The 12,725-nt window shown below is 46.7% G+C and overlaps 1 pseudogene; it reads left to right on the top strand.

Moving 5' to 3' along the window:
- The window catches only part of LOC132334705 (zinc finger protein 850-like), a 1,130,993-nt pseudogene that overhangs the window by 214,157 nt on the left and 904,111 nt on the right, over positions 1-12,725 (top strand).

A 12,725-nucleotide genomic window follows, 5' to 3' on the forward strand; every position in this document is an offset into this window, starting at 1 on the left:
GGACCGCGTTCTCAAGCAACTGAGGCCGCGCCGCTGGCACAGACGGTGCCGCCCTGTTTGTGGTCATCAGGCAACCGCGGCACCCGCGAGCTGCTGCCCTCTCCCGGATCCTGCCCGTCCCTCCCCCCAGGATGCTGCCTGGGCTGGGGCTCGGCCTCCCCTGTGGGAGAAGGTGAGTGGGGGTCCCCGGGGGTCGTGTCCCCCCGGGAGAGTGTGTGACTCCCTCATGTCCCCCCCAGGCCGGGGCCACCCCCTTTTCTCTTCCCAGAGTTACTGACCCAACTCCTGCTCCCCCCTGGGAGAGGCTTTGGGGAGCTCCCCGGGGAGGCCCTTTAATCCCTGTTCCTGGGCACAGGGACATCCCGCATCTCCTTCCCCATTTCCAGGACCCCCTGCACACCCTTATCCTGCCCCGACACTCCCTGCACCCCCTTTCCTGGGTATCCTCCTCTCCCAGCCTCTGGATCCACCGTGTCCACGAGCCCGAGGACCCCCGGACTCCATTTCCGGCCAGCCCGGGGCGTCTCACCCCCAAGCCTTCCTTTGCCCGGCGACCAGTGACGTCACCGGAGACTCCGGTCGCCATTGGCGGGCAGCAAGGAGCGCCGCCAATGGCGGGGTCGGAGGCGGCTCAGGGGGCGGGGCCGCAGCAGAGCACAGCGATGGCTCCAGCGCTGGGGCTGGGGGCGCTCCTGAGGCCCCGGGGGGCGGCGAGAGCTGAGGGGGCCCCCCGGCACCGGGACTCTCTGATCGCCCGTTCCGCAGCACCGAGGGGCCCCTGAACCCCCATTCCTTGGCGCCGCCATCCCCCCGCACCCCCATTCCCCGGGCATGGGTTCCACCCTGCACCCCTTTATCCGGCACCAACAACCCCCGCACCCCCTTCTCGGCCATCCCGTCTCTCCCAGCCCCAGAGCCCCCTTTTCCTTGTCCTAGAGACCCCCTGGACCCCTGTTCCTCCCTTCGGGAATGTGGAGCAGCGGGATGGGGGTTCCCCTCCCCTCGTGACCATGCCGTGCTTCCCAGAGCCAGAATCCAGCGGGAATCTCACCCTGGTGCTCCCTGTGTCTGTCAGCGCTGCCATCGGCCTTGTTCTCCTCATCGGATTCGGCGTCTGGAAGTTCCAATCCGGTTACCCCCAAACCCATCCTGGGGGTCACCGTGTTCTTCTCCCTTCCCAAGACTCCTGGGGGTCCCTCATGTCCCACCGAGCCCCTCCAAACTCCTCCTGGATCACCCATAAACCGTATATGGGGATTCCTGGGAGTTCCCCTGTGTTCCTCCATTCCCAGGACTTTGGGGGTCCCCCCGACCTGTCCGTGACCCCTCAGATTTCTTCCAGAGCCCCCCTGTGATGGTGAGGGGATGGAGGCTGAGTACTGGTGCCCCCCTGCCTGCAGCAGATCCAGCGCTAAGGGGAGTTTGGGGGTCCCTTAGCATTTGGGGTCCCCTGGGGGTTGGGGTGACCCCCTGGGCCCCCCAGGATCCCCCTGAACACGCTGATGCTGCCTGTGCTCAGTGAGGGGGCTCATACCTGGCACGGGGTCCCAGCTCTGTCACCAGCATCACCCAGGTACCCCCAAAATCTCCCAGGAACCCCAAACCTCCTGGAACAACCCAACCTCCCCGGGACCCCAAAACCATCCCTAGACCCTCCAAAAGCTCCACAAGACCACAAAACCCGATACAGAAGCCCCCAAACCCTCCTAGGACATCAAAATTTCCACAGATGTCCCAACACCTCTCCAGACCCCCACGAGAAGGTTCATACCTGGCACGGGATCTCCATCTCTGTCACCGACAGGTACCCCAAAACAGCCTTGGGTTCCCCCTGACATCTCCAAATCCCCCCCTTTGAGACCCCTGAAACCCCCCCTGGGAACCCCCAAAAATCCACCATGACCCCCAAAACCCACGGTATACACAACCCCCCCAGGAAACCCTCACAACAGTTTATACCCAGCACAGAGTCCCCATTGCCATCACCCAGGAAGCCCCAAACCCTCCCGGGACCCAAAAAACCCCCTGGGACCCCCAACCTTACCAGGATCTCCAACCCCTCTCCGGGCTCCGCTGTCGGAATCAACGGCAGTGCTGTTGCCCTTTTAAGGGGACTTCTAGTGGGACCCGACCAAAGAGGGGGCCCTTAAAGTGCCGATGGTAGAGAGAACCCCAAAAATCCACCCTGCGAGGCAAAACACCCCCTCAAGGGCTTGGAGTGGGGGCCCCATAAAAATGTCACTTAAAGCCATCACAATCCCCCCTTGAAAGGCTCTTGTGTCTGCGGCCCCAAAATCACCCTAAAAAGGGGAGGAAAAAACACCCTTGAAGTAGTGGGATTCCCCCCCCAAACCCCTAAAGAGAGAAAAACTCCTCTTCAAAGAGGCCTGAAGACCCTTAAAGGGCCTTGTTATGAACAACAAAAGGTTACCCAATTTTTTTTAAAGGCTGCAGAGTTCACAACTTAAACCAATAGCTGCCAGGTTGGAGTTCTAACTATTTCTTGTTGATAATTTCGTGTTGTAATCTCCTGTTAACAGTTTCCTTTTAATTACCTGTTCTTGATAGTGCCCTGAGCCATCCCGCCGCTGCCTGGTGACCCGGGAGCGGTGGGGTGCCCCCCCTTCAGGCACGGGTCCCGGCGGGGCCGGGGGAGCCCCACGGGTGGTGCCAGCGAGGACCGGCCCGCCCCGGGAACGGCGGCCCCCCCCACCGCGGCGTGGGTCCCGGCTGAGCCGGGGTGGGGGCCCGCGGGGGTCGCACGGATTGGTCCTAGGGGCGGGGACCGTCCCGAGTCGTAGCCCTGCTGTTTCCTGGGAGATGGCACCCCGACGGTGAAAAGACGAGATTGACGTGCAAATGTCAGTCGTTAATTCTCTATTGTATCAGTACCAGCCCGCCTGAGCCAGGTAGATGGCTTTTCTCCGACAGTGAAAGGAGGGGACCTTGGAATTGACATGCAAATAACCTTGGAGCCAAGATGCACTTGGGCAAGCCCACCACCAAACTCAGCCAATAAACCCCCAAAAACAACGAGCCAACCCAAAATTAAGAAATCAAAATAGTGTCTAGACATCCGGGGTGATGTCTGGAGCCAGCAGAGATGCTGAAAACCTTAATGGCCCCTCACCAGATGGTTGTTAGAGCCAGGACTCTAGATGGGAAAGTGGGAAAGTGGGGTCCAGGAGTATCTACCTCCCCGTGCTTTCCTGAGGCGAGGATCCCCAGGTCTGCCCCCGAGTGAACAAAGCTACCCTTTCCTCCTACTCTGAGTCACTCTGGGCAGTGACGACTGCTAAAGGACCTAAAGGGCTTCCCAGCCTTGTGCTGATCACTTTTAATAAAGGCACTAAAAGGAGAAAGATCTCCTGCCCTGTGTCTTTCAGGCCCTGAAGAGGGACAAGATGCCCTCCTCTGCAGGGTCTCTCTGAGCTGGGAACTCTCCCGTTTCTTTGCATGTCCATTCCATGCTCGCCCCCGTGCCTGTGGAAATCTCCTCCCTTGCCGTTGTGCAATGTCCCTGCTGAGGCCCAACCTGCACGGGCATAAGCACTGCACTTATGGCTCCAGCATTGCTTTCCAACAAAACCAGGGCAAGGCAAACTGTGTGTAGCTCATGGTATTTTAGAGTGGCTAAAACTCACTAAGTCATTTGTGAAAAATGCGTATTTTATGATTGGCTTTTCGCAAATATTAAAATGAATATTATATGTGTTGTGTTAGAAAGTAATGCTGTATTAATTCTCTTCAGTAGTGTGTTAAATATAGTTTTAGGTTATAAGAATTGTTAAACTAGAAACTGTGCTATGTAGGATACATTTTTTAAAAGAAAGGACTTGCAGCGAGATAGCAGCCACAGGACACCTAAATCTTTCGGAGAAAAAGAATTTATTGCTCCCTTATCAGAAGAACGGAACTTCTTCCCGCCTCAAAGGCGCTGTTAGGATTAGGAGGAAGAAGTTGACGATGACCAGGCCGAATCCTGTGTTTGAATGGAATTTATGCACCATGCATGAAGTGTATGAATATGCAACAGGCTGTTGTTTTTAAGGGTTAATCCTTTGTTAACGGGTGTCCTTTTTCGGACTTGTGCTGCCCAGGAAAAGGTGCCCGGACGACTGTAACTCTTTGTTTTTATTGTCTCATATTGTCTTAATTCAAATTGCCTAAATTATTATTATTCTAATTGTATTACTATTTTTATAACTATTTTTATTACTATTAAATATTTAAAAATTTAAAAAACAAGTGATTGGCGTTTTTCACAATTGGTAGCAGAGGATGGTTAACACACCTCGCTGGTGGTGCTTTGGGAGAGTCAGAGTGGGGAGGCGCGCCCTGCCCGATTTGGCAGCCTCGCTCTGTTTCCCCTGGAGTGACCATCAGGCGCAGGTTACGATCGGTGGACAAAAGGAGGCAATAAAACAAAGAGAAGGGAAAAAGGCTCCCTAAAACCGCGGCAATTGGCCCCCTAAGACTAGTAGTGCTCACGAAGTACCCGGGAAGGAAAAGGGATTGGTAAGTATTTCTCGGGGGGGCAGTGGGGGAGATGAATGTGTGTGAATGAGGGGCGGGCTGGTTGTCCCAGACCTGCCAAGTGAGTGCGGAGTCTCCCATGCTGCGTTTCCGACTTTTCGCGAGAAAAGCGGCCAGTAAAGAGACGAAGTGAGTGATAAGAGGAGTGAACGAATCCCCCGGGGTAACTGGGACTGGGTCTCAGGGAGGTGTTGGACCCCTCGGAAGTAGGGAGCAAGGTTTCCTAGCCCAATCCACTAGGAAACGGGACAGGAGGGGCCCCTAAAAACCTGCGGGGTTGAGGGATTTAAATTCCAATAGCATCCAAGAGCAGGGTTGAGCAGAATTCTGCCGGAGTGAGGATATACCCAAGAGCATCCAGGGTTGGACCACACAGCTAGATTGAGGGGTGAAAATTTTGCCCAACAGCATCCGGGGTTGGACAACACAGCTAGATTGAGGGATAAAAAAATGGCCCTAAGAACACCCGGGGTTGGACAACACAGCCAAACTAAATGCCTAGCATCTGTAGTTGTACCACACTGCTGGGTTAAGGGACAGAAAATGCCCGAGAGCATCTGGGGGTGAACAACACAGCTGGATTGAGGGAAAATACCCAACAGGATCTGGGGTTGGACAACACAGCTGGATTGAGGGAAAAATACCCAAGAGTATCTGGGGTTGGACAACACAGCTGGATGGAGGGATATCCAATGACACTGGGACTGACCAGAAGCACCTAAACTTGCAATAGGTGATGTGAAAGTAAAAGGTACCATATTGTTGTCTTGTTGTGTGTGTGAGAGTGAGTCACACACAAAGCCTCAACTTCCCAGGCGGGTGGGAAGGGGGGTGCAGTTGACCCGCAGACCAGGCTAGTGTCCTCGGGCAGGTGGGGACTCTGTGGCCGAAGGGCGTGTGTGACCTGCAGACCAGGCTATTGGTCTTCCAGTGTGTGAGGGAGCCATACCTGAAGAGTGTGAGTGACACGCAGACAGCCTCACAGGTGAACAGGAACCGAGGCAACCGGAGTCAGGGCCCTTTCAGGAGGCCCCGAGGTACTGAGACCTGGAGGCCAACCCCAAGGCAAAGGGTGGGGGGCACAGGGACCTGTGATTTTCTGGTGATAAGAATCCACTTTGTGTCTTGAGGGTGTAAAGGAATGTGTGAAGGTGAATGAGAAATAAAAGTGAGTGAATGTAGATGAATGAAAGTATGAGTATTGTGGATTATGCATTTTAAGCTTTAGCACATCTCCTTGAAGCCAGGGGGAGTGTACACGGGGTTTGTTTTGGGTGTAAGTGGTTGAAAGAAAAGCGGTATTCAAGTTGCTAGTAAAAAGTCAAGAACAGAAACAGGGGACAAAGAGATAAAATATTGAGAATGGGGCAGAAAACCAGTAAGTTGGATAGAGGAAAAAGGGGACTAAAAGTATACTAGAAGAGATATCCCAAGATAGGCCTTTGGGAGTTATGTTAGCAAACAGAAATACAGCTCCTTGCAAAATACAGGGCATTCAGAAGTTGATGAGAGAAACATGCAAACTATAGAAAAAGGGAAATTAACCAATTAACCTTAAACTAGAAGGCTCAAGACTTGTGAATTATATACTTTAAAAAGAGCACTAGAATATCTAACACAAAAGAAAGGAGTTATATTGATTCAAGGTATGGCTTTAGAGCAGCACATACCTTAAGAAAAATTACCTAAGAGAGATGGCTATAGTACATATTAAGGGAGACCAAAAGGTAAAGACCTTAGAAATAGGAGGAAATATTTTGGCAGATCAGGAAGCTAAAGATGCAGCAGAAAATAGAGCTGAAAGAGTTAATATTAACTCCAAATGAGGAAAAATTGGAAATTCCAAAATTTAGGGAAGCAGAGGGGAAAAAAAAAAAAAAGAAAGAAAGAATTACGATAGGTGATGAATAAATTGGGGAAATGGAAAAATCTTCATGGAAGACAATTAGATACTAAAATGCTTACTAGGGAACAGTAAAAGACATGTATCAAAAAGCCCAGTGGGATACTCAGGCTCTGTGTGATTTTTTTAAGGAACTACGGGTGCATTAGGATTTTTAGAGTAGAAAAACAAGTAACTGAAAAATGTACAATTTGCCAGAGGATAAATAAAAAGGTGATGAGAAAAACAACATGAGAATGTCATGAGTTAGCTCGTCGACCATTTCAAAGTTTCCAAGCAGAAGTTTAGCTTCATTAAGCTCTGGATTTATTTGTAAAAAACCTTTTAATCCAGAAGAAAAGGAATATACCACATGCTGGGGGGGTGGAGAGTGTAAGAAAATAACATCTTTAAAGAGTAATAAAAGAGAAACGGTGAGAGAAAAAGGCTGGGAACAAAAGATTACCTCATCCATTCCCGTTTGTTTCCCCACTCGTTGGCTGCTGCACCACCCCCCCAGCCCTTGTGCCGGCTCCGGCACAGTCCGTGTGCCCCGTCCGTCCCATCCCCGGCTGCCCTGACTCCGGTCGGCTGCCGCCGCTGCAGCCGGGGTCTGTCGCCGGCTTTGCCTCTGCCGGATCAGCCACCATTGGCCATGCGGGGGCTCTCCACGCTCCAGCTCGGTCTGCGCCGGAACACCGCTCGGGCGATCCCGCCTGCAGACCCCGCCTGCGGAGGACCGAGACCCAGAGCTAAGCCGAGTCCCACCCGTCCTGCCCCGAGCTCCGTTCCCTTGGTAACCACAGCTCCGGATGGTCAGGGGAACTCTCTAAAGGAATCACCTTATCGAAATACTAAAAGTTCAGTTAAAAGAAAGCCCTCTCCTGATTCTTTCTAAAAATACAGGAGAAAGGCTATAGAAGGTAAAAATCCAAAAACAATGGGATAAAGGGATTGCTCTATTTCCATTAAGAGAGGTTCCCATAGGAGGGGGCGGACCAGGGTTTGTAAATGCTCCTTTGACTTTGTCTGAGGTCAGACATTTTAATAAACAAATAAAAGGGATATTTGGAGGATCTCATAGGTATAGCTGAACAATTGGACCAATTTCTAAGTCCAAAAATTTATGCTTTAGAAGAGGTGCGGTCTATAATGAAAATAATATTTTCTTGGGGAGAAAAGCAGTGAATCAGAATATCTGGAATAAAAGCTTGGGGGAAAAAAAGTAATCTGCTAGAACCCCCGGAGAAGACAAAATGCTAACTGTACCTCCTGAGTGGGGTCAAAATAATGAGGGGAGTAAACACATGAATAATTATTGTAATTACATAATCAAGGGAATAAATGAGACAGCATATCAAAGGTGAAATGCAAGAAAAGGTTATTAAGGGACAGCTTTTTAGAGGGAAAAGAAGAAACTCCAACTAAATAGATAAACTTAAGAGAGATAGGAAAATGGTCCTAAGCAAGTGGAAGATCTGAAAATCTTTAAAGAGATGGGCACAGAGGGGGAATAGGGAGGTCATAAGCTCTATTTTTTTAGGGGACCAATACCATCTGGAGCCTGTGATAACTTTATAAGTGGCTCCCCAAGAATAAAGATTGGAATTTGTAGTAGACAAGGGCAGAGAGAACCTGCCCGTTGAATATTCCAAAAGGGCTACAGTGTGAGCAAATATACAGTGGAAGAAACAGGGGAAAAAGGAGAAAGTTTTACAGTTCTGGTCATTAAAGATGTGGTAATTGAGGGAGGAAAGTAAAATTTGGATGGGAGATATTTTTACCTCCTAATGAGAGGATCCAAAAAAAACAAAAACTGGGAGAAAGCAGCAATTAAGATAGACAAAGTTACCACAGGGGTTTATGGAATCCCCAAACTTATTTGGGCAAACTTTAGAAACAATACTACAAGATTTCCCTACTCCTCCTGAAATACAAATTATCCAATATGTGGATGATTTTTACTATCTAAGGAGGCTGAAGTTGAAGTGAGAGAGGCTACTATACAACTTTTATGTTTTCTCGGGAAAAGAAAACTAAGGGTATCAAAAGGGAAACTGTAATTTGTAGAACTAGAGGTAAAACATCTTAGACACTTAATAAATAAAGGTAGCTGGAAACCCAACCATGAGAGAATTGCAGGAATTTTATCCCTTCTCCCTCCCTCTTCAAAGAGGGAGACCAGAAAATTACTTAGATTATTGAAATAATATAGATTATGGATTGAGGGGTACACACAGGCAGTAAAATTTGTGTATGAAAAATTGACAGAGAGAGATGATATAAAATGGACCAAGGAAGATATTGTTAAATTAAGAGTTGAAGTTAAAACTAGCCTAGGTACCAGCTTTAAGCTTACCCTTGTTAGAAAAATCCTTTATCATCTATACATAAATACAGAAAATGGAGTAGCTCATAAAATTTTAATTCAGGAGTGAGGAAGAGTAAAAAATCTAGTAGCTTATATATCAAAGATGTTAGATCCAGTAAGCTACAGCTAGCCAGTATGTATTTAAGTTATAACAGCTACTGCAACCCTAGTAAAAGAAAGTTGTAAGCTTACTTTTGGAAGTAAATTAGTTGAGTGCACCTCGTACCGTCTGAGGTGTGTTGAATCAAAGAAAAAAAAAGTAAGAAGAGAAGAAAGAGAGAAGTTAAAGTAGGGGGGTGGTTGGCAAACTGTGGGATGTTGAAATGTGGAATGATAGCATCTTGGTGCTGGAAGAGAGCAGAACTGTGAATGCAGGTTTTTTGCATGAAAGGCAGGGAAGTGTCTTAACACATGGTTGTTAGGAGGTTATTCAGTGCTGAGCTGGGGTCCGGAAAGGGTTTAGCAGAGCGGGTCGTCCTCGAAGGGAAAAGAGGATAAGTTGACTATAGAAAGAAAAAGAATGTCAGGACCACCTGAGGACGCCAAGTTTTGGGGTTACCAAGGTTGGGAGGTGTCTGACTGCTCCCTATGAGCGGTGGGGTCTCGGGGGCTGCGGCGGGGACCGATCCATGGAGGTGACCCGGCGGCGGTGCTGGGAGCAGATGACACGGGTTTGCTGGCCAGGAGCGGGGCTGGCTCAGTGGGGAACTGCCGGGGTGGCTCCCAGACTGTCGGGGTCCCGAGTCTAGGATGGCAGCGTCGGCCCCGGTAAGTGGGTCGAAAGAGAGAGAGAGAGAAAGGGGGAAAAAGAGACCCAAGGCATGCCCCCAGGGTCCCCATGCCCGAGGCCGCTCTCCCCTGCTCCGGAACTGCAGCAAAGTGGCAGCAGTGGGGGAAGGGGGAAGAACAGCATTGACAGCAAGGCTGTGAGAAGAGTGGGAGGGGGCTAGCACTAAAAGATAAAATCAGAGCAGAGATTGCTGACTCTCCAAACCTTACAAAGTGGTTTGTTTTTCTTAAGTAAGAAGGTTTTTTTGTTGTTGTTTTTTTTGTTTGCTGTTAAAAAGAAGTTGGGTTTTTTTGGTTTTGGTTTTTTTTTTTTTCTGAAGAATGGATTTGTAAGGCTCAAACAATTAAATGTTGCCCAAAAAGTAAAAAGCAATAGATGTGATACATCTCGTGTTAAAATTGGTCTGGCCTTTCTTATTTAACTAACGGTAACTCACAGAAAGAAGAATTTGCCTCTGCAACTATTAGCACAACTGGATATAAGAAGAGGCTGCTGTGAAGAAAGCTTTTAGCTAAGAGAAAGTTTGGAAGAAAAGTGAATGGTAAAAGTTAATGCAGTATTGTCTTTCTTTTATAACTATGTTATTAAGAAGTCCTTTCCAGGTACTACTGAAGCAACAATCGGAATCACAGAAAGAGGGTGCATTCATGCCAGCAGAATCAAAGGACTTGTGAAGGAACCTGAGGAATGAACTATCACATTTAAACCAGCTGATACCGAACTGACTTCCCAATAGGAACTGAGTGGTAATAGTTTGGGAAAAGCCAAATGATCCAAGAAAGGTACAAAGAATAACACCTAATTAAGAAATGAGGCAATGCTTATATCAGTGGTTCCAAGCACTGCCTGAATAAAACATCTCCTTGGGGAGGAATACTTCAGACAGAGGGGTAAAGACTGTTTTTGTATTCTGATCTGAGCCCATGAATTGTACAGGGAAGAAGGGGAAGTACTACTTTCACCAGTATCATACTGTAAACTTTATTTGATTCATCCCAATATTGGACATGCTAGCTGGGTTATAAGTGAATGCTTGAATTGTGGGAATAGTTAGTATTGTAGTTCACAAAATTTATGCTCTTATTGCAAAAAGTGTTAAAGTAATAACTTTGTTTTATGGATGGGAATTATTAGTGCCTGTTGAATGAAAGATGCCTGAGGAACAGTGGGAAACTACAGTTAAGGGGTGTCAAAAACAATTTGCCTGGAAATTAGTTAAGAGAAAGTGACAAGGAAATAGAGGGCAAGACCAGATTGGCCTCTGTATTTCGCCACCAAGAAGATCAAATACACCTGCTGTGGGTTGCTACCTCACAGGCATGGGAGGTGGGAGTATAAGCCATACTGGACCTCTATTATTCCTGTTTCTGGCACTCATTTGTTGTTTTATCCCTTTCGGGATACCAGCAAGATTGTGTCACAAATGCTACCGAAAGCATCACATAGAAAGAAACCAAAGTTCCTCTTTTATTACACACGCCTATGTCAACAGCCACTGTTATAACCCATCCAAATTAAGAACATGTAAGCAAAATGGAGAAAATTATTTGATTACCAGAAACTTAGGAAAAAGTGGTAATAGATTTGGAATTGAATGTCCAAAAGGAGAGAGATGGATTTGTTTTACATTTAATCTTAAAGATACAGCTCAAGATTTGGTAAAAAAAAAAACAAAACAAAAAAAACCCAAAAACAAATAGTAAACAAAAAGGTAAAACCAGCACAGAAATTTAACTCTGTATTGACCCCAAATTGTATGTTGAGTTGTGTAACAAGACTCCAAGCAGTTATAGAAATGATAGCAAATAAAGTCGCCCAGACATTAGAGTTAATATCAAGTCAGCAAAGCCAAACAAAAACAGTAGTGTACCAGAATAGGTTGGCTTTGGACTATTTATTGGTTAAAGAAAGGAGTGTTTGTGGAAAGTTTAATACATCAGAGTGTTCAAAATTGATGATCACAGAAAAATCATTCTAGAAACAAGCAAAAGGAATCAAAGAAGAAAAAAAAAAATGCATATAATAACCCAGGTACCAGTCCAAAAATTAGAAAACAATGCTAAAACTTAGCTGGGGGAGAATGTATTAGAAGAAATTAAGATTTTCGAACTGTCTTGATATTCTTCCTTGTGTAATCCTATATTTTATTTTGCCAGCATAGTCCAGAAGATGCAAGTAGACAAGAAATATTGCTCAAGCCAAATGACTTACAAAGAATAAGAGTGGGGATTGTGAAAAATGCATATTTTATGATTGGCTTTTCGCAAATATTAAAACGAATATTATATGTGTTGTGTTAGAAAGTAATGCTGTATTAATTCTCTTCAGTAGTGTGTTAAATATAGTTTTAGGTTATAAGAATTGTTAAACTAGAAAGTGTGCTATGTAGGATGCTTTATTTTAAAGAAAGGACTTGCAGCAAGATAGCAGCCACAGGACACCAAAATCTTTCGGAGAAAAAGAATTTATTGCTCCCTTATCAGAAGAACGGAACTTCTTCCCGCCTCGAAGGCACTGTTAGGATTAGGAGGAAGAAGTTGAGGATGACCAGGCTGAATCCTGTGTTTGAATGGAATTTATGCATCATGCATGAAGTGTATGAATATGCAACAGGCTGTTGTTTTTAAGGGTTAATCCTTTGTTAACGGGTGTCCTTTTTCGGGCTTGTGCTGCCCAGAAAAAGGTACCCGGATGTCGGTAACTCTTTGTTTTTATTGTCTCATATTGTCTTAATTCAAATTGCCTAAATTATTATTACTCTAATTGTAATAATATTTTTATAACTATTTTTATTACTATTAAATATTTAAAAATTTAAAAAACAAGTGATTGACGTTTTCCACACATTCATCTGAGAGGTGAGATGCATTTGGAATTCATAGCATGGAGAAGTAGTGCAACATGTGTTATAAATGATCAAATCGACAGCCAAATTTATAATAAAATTTAACAAAGATTTATTAGATCGTTAACCAAAATAGAATTTTGAAAAACCACCACAGCCAAGGCAGTGTCAGCCCCGGGTGTCGGCGCTGGGTGAACTGAGATCCGACCAACAAAGTGTCAGCGTCTCCCCAGTGGTTCACCCCGACTGCTTCATGCAGCTAGCTTATATACAGTTTATTCTGCCTGAGGCAGAAATGACT

This window comes from Haemorhous mexicanus, chromosome 16, assembly GCF_027477595.1.
Source record: "Haemorhous mexicanus isolate bHaeMex1 chromosome 16, bHaeMex1.pri, whole genome shotgun sequence".
Classification (NCBI taxonomy): domain Eukaryota; kingdom Metazoa; phylum Chordata; class Aves; order Passeriformes; family Fringillidae; genus Haemorhous; species Haemorhous mexicanus.